At 42.7% G+C, this 6,035-nt stretch overlaps 1 protein-coding gene and 1 pseudogene across 4 annotated transcripts in view; both read left to right on the plus strand.

Moving 5' to 3' along the window:
• The window catches only part of LOC102869618, a 100,313-nt pseudogene extending 94,628 nt beyond the window's left edge, over positions 1 to 5,685 (plus strand).
• Positions 1 to 6,035, plus strand: part of ERBB4 (v-erb-b2 avian erythroblastic leukemia viral oncogene homolog 4) — a 1,418,810-nt gene that overhangs the window by 1,308,150 nt on the left and 104,625 nt on the right. The gene's annotated exons all lie outside the window — the stretch shown is intronic.

Consider the following 6,035-nt stretch of genomic DNA (forward strand, 5'->3'; position numbering starts at 1 on the left):
ATTGATTCAGTGACTGGGGTAATCAGAATGGGTGTGTCAGAGGCAGTGATATTGGCACAGGATAGAGTAGAGTTTAGGGTCGCTATGAGTCGCAAGCAACTCGACGGCACAAAACAACAACAACAACAACAATAGTGACTATGAACAACAGTGTGAACTTTGCACACATTTTACAGGCTTATATGTAAAGTGCTTAAAACATAATCACCTAACAAGTATAGGAATATTTCCCAATGTATAAATCTTTGCAGTCCATAGAAAATTCTTTATTTTCAATAAATACCTGAAAGAATGAAATAAATTTTCTACTTAATATTTGGAGGTTTCTCCTAATTTTCAAGCACACTATATTCAAATCTCTAGCTTTTGTGGAAATCAAATTACTTTTCCTCTGTGGGAGGAAGTTGGGCAGTTTCTTCCCGTGTAATTTGCAGCTTCAGAAGACCTGTAGAGGCTCAGCTCTGAGTTAGTTCCAACCAGATGGCAATGAATTTTTGTTATTTTACTGGAAAAAAAAAGTCAAATTGCTGTCAAGTCAGAAGCTACTCAGAGCTGACCCTCTAGTGAATTTTCTGAAGTTATAAAGCTCATGGGAGGAAATTGCTTATCTTTCTCCCTTGGCTTAGTTGGTGGATTTGAACCATCAGAGCGGCACCACCAATGCCACTAGGCCAGAATTTAACAATGGGCTCAGGCGTAATGGGGTTTCTGAGGAGACACAGGATAGGGCAAGGTTCCATCTGTTGTTCATGGAGTTTCCATGAGTGGTACTGACTCAATGGCACATAACAACAGTCAAACAATATTGCAACCAATATTTTTAATATAAGTGTGTGGAGTTTACTTTCTATTCTAACAATATCCGACTGCCAGGGTCCCATAAAGTTTTGTGTTTTAAAGAGAAAGCAGCTCTTTTTAGGTTTTGATATTGTTGTTGTCATGTGCCTTGAAAGCGTATATGTATGATTCATAGTGACCCTGTGAACAATGACTCTGAACCCTGTCCTATCCTGCACCATTTTCATCATCTCTAACACACTTGAGCTTATTGTTTCAGTCATGATGCCAATCCGTTGCCTTGATGGTCTTACTCTCTTTTCTAAGCATAATGTCTCTTTCCAATAGCTCCTCCTAAAAACATGCCCAAAGGATGTGATACAAAACTGCTATGCTTGCCTCAAAGGAGCCTTCTGGCTGCACCTTCCCCAATGCATATCTATTCGTTCTTTTGGCATTCCATGTAATACTCCATACTCCTCTTAGCTCCACAACTTGAAGGCATTAATTCTTCTCTGTCATCCTTATTCATTTTCCAGCTCTCAGATGCATAGCACATTATTGAAAATACCATGTCCTGAATCAAGCACACCTTAGTCTTCAAAGTGACATTGTTCCTCAGTATTTTTGGAGAGTTCCTCTACAGCAGACTGCCCCAGTACAGTACATCTTTTGATTTCTTGACTGCTGGTGTCGAGGGTGTTGATTGTAGATCCAAGCAAAAAGAAATTGTTGACAATTCCAAACTTTTCTCCATCTGTCACGGTGTTATCTATCGGTGGGAAGATTTTTGTTTTCTTGATGTTGAGACCTAATTCACATTGTTTTGGTTTTGGTTCCCCAGCAAAGTTTTAAGAACTTTCCTTGTTGTTGTTGTTTACTGTTGATTTGAAGCTGACTCACCAGTAGGTTTTCAGAAGCTCTAAGTCACCTGGGAAGAGGTTGTCCGTCCTTCCACAGAATGCACAGCTTGCTCATGAGTTTGAACCACATGCTGTTAGGTTGGCAGCATAACTCCTGACCACTGAGTCACCGAAGATATTTTAGGAGAACAGTATCCTGTGTCTCTCTCTTTTTTTTTTATTACACCCTAATGAGTATGCATGTGTAGAGATCTTCAGAGAGTGACTGAGGACTAAGTAGTCTGTAAAGAAATCTGTAGCACAAACCATATTGAGTCAGTTATTCCATTAGGACTAAAATGATGACAGTGAGCTTCAGGCTTTTAAAATATAATCTTAAAGATCCCAATCCACCAGCATGAACAAGCAGCAGGGCCTCAGGGTACATCGCAGACTCTGCTACCCTTTCTCCTCTGCCTCTTGCTGGCCCTCCTCACGGCTTCATTCTCCCACCAGCATTCTAGCAGCCTCTCACAGTGCAGGGCAGGGCATTGCCTCCTGCCACTCCTGTGCTTCTTCCGCAGACTTTGGTGGCACTCACTGCCTCAGAATACTCATGGACTCCCGGCTCTAAGAAGCATGAGCTGTGACTTCATAAAATCAGAAGAAGACCACCTTCATGGGGTAGCTGTGGTCAGAGCTACCACCACCAGCCACTCTCCCAGCACCCACACATCTGAACCTCATGGTCATCTCTTAGATGCCCCTTCTCTCCACCTGGTTTGGACTCAGATTTATACAAAATCTTAGTCTGGTTGCTGGTGTATCGCCCACCTGATCCTTCCACAGAGGCTGTAAGGCAGGTCTCCTACGTCCAGTGCATACAGGTGTTGGACTTTTTCGGACATGGTATTTTAATAGAATAGATTTTATGGGATTTAACTATAGAATGAATTGGACTACCTGTATATAATAATACAGTGTTCTCACAATGTCCAAATCCCATTCCATCCTATTTCACAATTTATTGTGTAGATGTTAAGTGACGCATACCTGTATTTCTGGAGATAATTTCTCATTTCCATTAAATTAACTTTCTTTTATTATATCCAACTTTATGTTTTATAACTTGTCTTCAGCAATGAAATTGGTTATAATACATGATACATATTAATTAGGGATGAGGATATTCCTTCACAGATGGTATGGGTGCGTTCTATTTCATATTCAGATTTAATCTAAATTGCATATGAACTATGTCTGTTCAGTTTTAAAAGTGAATATGAGCTACTGTCCTCAGCAGAAAAGAACAATTAACACATTCATGAATTAGGGTTCAATTTATGGTTATATTATAATGAATAATCATTTGCTAATTTAATAAAACTCCTTGCCTCAACTGCAAATGTTAATAGATGAAAATAGTAGCTGAACTTTAGACCTACTGTAAAATACAACATATTAGATTTGTAAGCCAGCTAAACACTTGAGGAAACATCTTATTTTCACACAGATTTCAAAATCCTGCTGATACTATCATGTGATCATATGAAACATGTTATTAGTACATATTAGTACATTTCTCTACAATTTAATAGAAATTATTCCAGAACATGATTCTGCTGAAAATTCAGAAAAAATTATCACCACTATATCCACTTACTATTATTTACCAAGTTATATCAATGAAATGCCATAGTACTGGCCCTATGGGTCTGTGAGGGTGTAAATAACATTGAGAAGATTGCCCATATTTCTTCCTCAGGGCCACCAGTAGCTTTGAACCACCAGAGAGGCATATTATTTCATCTCTTTGCATACTATGGCACCAGATGTCAGAGTAATAAAAGTTCCTTTGATTTATTATAAATGTCTTACCATGCCATGATACCTAGGACGTGTTCTTCTAGTCTCTCTTCGATAATTTTCTTAGTGTTTTTATATGTTACCCCAGATGATTCTTACGACTTCTTCATTTTCCTTCCATCTTCTCTTCTAGTAAGTTTTCATTGAAGTTTTTGTCTTCTATCTCATTGACTCTCTATTCCATCTTTTCTGTCCTGCTTTTTTGACCTTCTAATGTGTTGAAAATTTCTTCAATACCAGACTTCTTTTTCTTGATTGTAGTTTCATGCTTTTCTGTATTTCCAGTACTGTGTTGATTGTATTTGCTCTGTCTTGTGATGAGGTGTTTTTGTTTTTTGGGTTTTTTTTATAAGTCTTGTACTTCTTTGCAATGGCTTCAACTTTTTCTTCAGTAATTAGTAACTTCTTAGGTACTAGTGCTTGGAACACCAGGCCATGTCATGTTAATAAACTCACTTCTCATTTTTACGCTCAGAAAAATAAGTATACAATATTTGTAACTGTTAACACACATTTTCCATGCATCTCAAACATTCTGTTAAAAGAGTTGATATTGGGGAACATGGAGCAGACGGGTTCGATTCAGTGGGGTTCTGGGGCCGGCTGTGGAGCAGGTCAGTGAGCTGAAGGAGAAGGGCAATAAGGCCCTGAGCACTGGGAACATAGATGACGCGCTGCAGTGTTACTCAGAGGTCGTCAAGTTAGATCCCAAGAGCCATGTGCTCTACAGCAATCGCTCTGCCGCCTATGCCAAGAAAGGAGACTACCAGAACCGTGGACGTGAAGCCTGACTGGAGCAAGGGCTATTTGAGAAAAGCAGCTGCTCTCACATTTTTAAACCGGTTTGAGGAGGCCAAATGAACCTATGAGGAGGGTTTAAAACATGAAGCCAATAATCCTCAGCTCAAAGAGGGTTTACAGAATATGGAGGCCCGGTTGGCAGAGAGAAAATTTATGAATCCTTTTACCATGCCCAATCTGTACCAGAAATTGGAGAACGACCCAAGGACAAGGGCAATTCTCAGTGATCCTTCCTACCGGGAACTGATAAAGCAACTGCGGAATAGGCCGTCTGACCTGGGCAGGAAACTGCAAGATCCACACATCATGACCACACTCAGTGTCCTCCTGGGAGTTGACCTTGGCACCATGGATGAAGAGGAAGAGGTTGCAACGCCTCCACTACCACCTCCTCCCAAGAAGGTGACCAAAGCGGAGCCAATGGAAGATCTTCCCGAGAACAAGAAGCAAGCCTTGGAAGAAAAAGAGTTGGGGAATGGTGCCTATAAGAAGAAGGATTTTGACACGGCCTTGAAGCACTATGACAAAGCCAAGGATCTGGACCCCACCAACATGACGTACATCACCAACCAAGCAGCCGTGTACTTTGAGAAGGGTGACAACAGTAAGTGCCGGGAGCTTTGTGAGAAAGCCATTGAGGTGGGGAGAGAGAACCGAGAAGACTATCGACAGATTCCCAAAGCTTATGCTCGGATTGGCAACTCCTATTTCAAGGAGGAGAAATACAAAGATGCCATCCATTTCTGCAACAAGTCTCTAGCAGACCACCTAACCCTGGATGTGCTCAAGAAATGCCATCAGGTGGATAAAATCCTGAAGGAACAAGAGCAGCTGGCCTATATCAATCCTGAGAAGAACAGAGGCAATCAATGTTTCCAGAAAGGGGACTACCCCCTCCCAGGCCATGAAGCAATACACAGAAGCCATCAAGCGGAACCCACAAGATGCCAAATTGTACAGCAATCGGGCTGCTTGCTACTCCAAACTCCTCGAGTTTCAGCTTGAGCTCAAGGACTGAGGAGGGCATCCAGCTCGAGCCCACATTGATCAAGGGCTACACATGGAAGGGGGGCAGCCCTCGAGGCCATGAAGAACTACACGAAAGCCATGGATGTCTATGAGAAGGTGCTGGACCCGGACTCCAACTGTAAGGAGAGGCAGCAGATGGCTACCAACGCTGCATGATGGCCAGAACAACCGGCACCACAGCCCTGAGGACGTTAAGCGACGGGTCATGGCTGACCCCGAGGTGCAGCAGATCATGAGTGATCCAGCCTTGCGGCTCATCCTGGAGCAGATGCAGAAGGACCCCCAGACGCTCAGCGAACACTTGAAGAACGCTGTCATAGCACAGAAGATCCAGAAGCTGATGGACGTGGGTCTGATTGCGATTCAGTGATGACTTGGTCACCACCCCCCTTCCCTTCGGACCCATATGGAAAGAGCTGGGACCATGGCCAGCAGCACTGAGCAGAAGGAAGAGAAGGGGAAGAAGCAGCTTCTCTCTTTATACTTATACACACATCCATGGAGATGCAGAGACTCCCACTTGTTATCTGTACAGCTGCCCGGGCCTCCGAGCTCCCGCATGGTCTGTGCTGCCCTCGGTTCCATGTCCACCTGTCCCCTCAGATCACTGTCTTGGCTGCTCTCCCATAGTTGATTCATTTTTATTTGGGATAGTGGGGGTGTGGGGAGGGCAGTGTGTGCTTCCCAACCTCATGTCCCAGCTGTCTTCATATTGTTATG

This window comes from Elephantulus edwardii, unplaced genomic scaffold (assembly GCF_000299155.1).
Source record: "Elephantulus edwardii isolate Elephantulus edwardi_28Jun2011 unplaced genomic scaffold, EleEdw1.0 scaffold00106, whole genome shotgun sequence".
In the NCBI taxonomy this organism is placed as follows: Eukaryota; Metazoa; Chordata; class Mammalia; order Macroscelidea; family Macroscelididae; genus Elephantulus; species Elephantulus edwardii.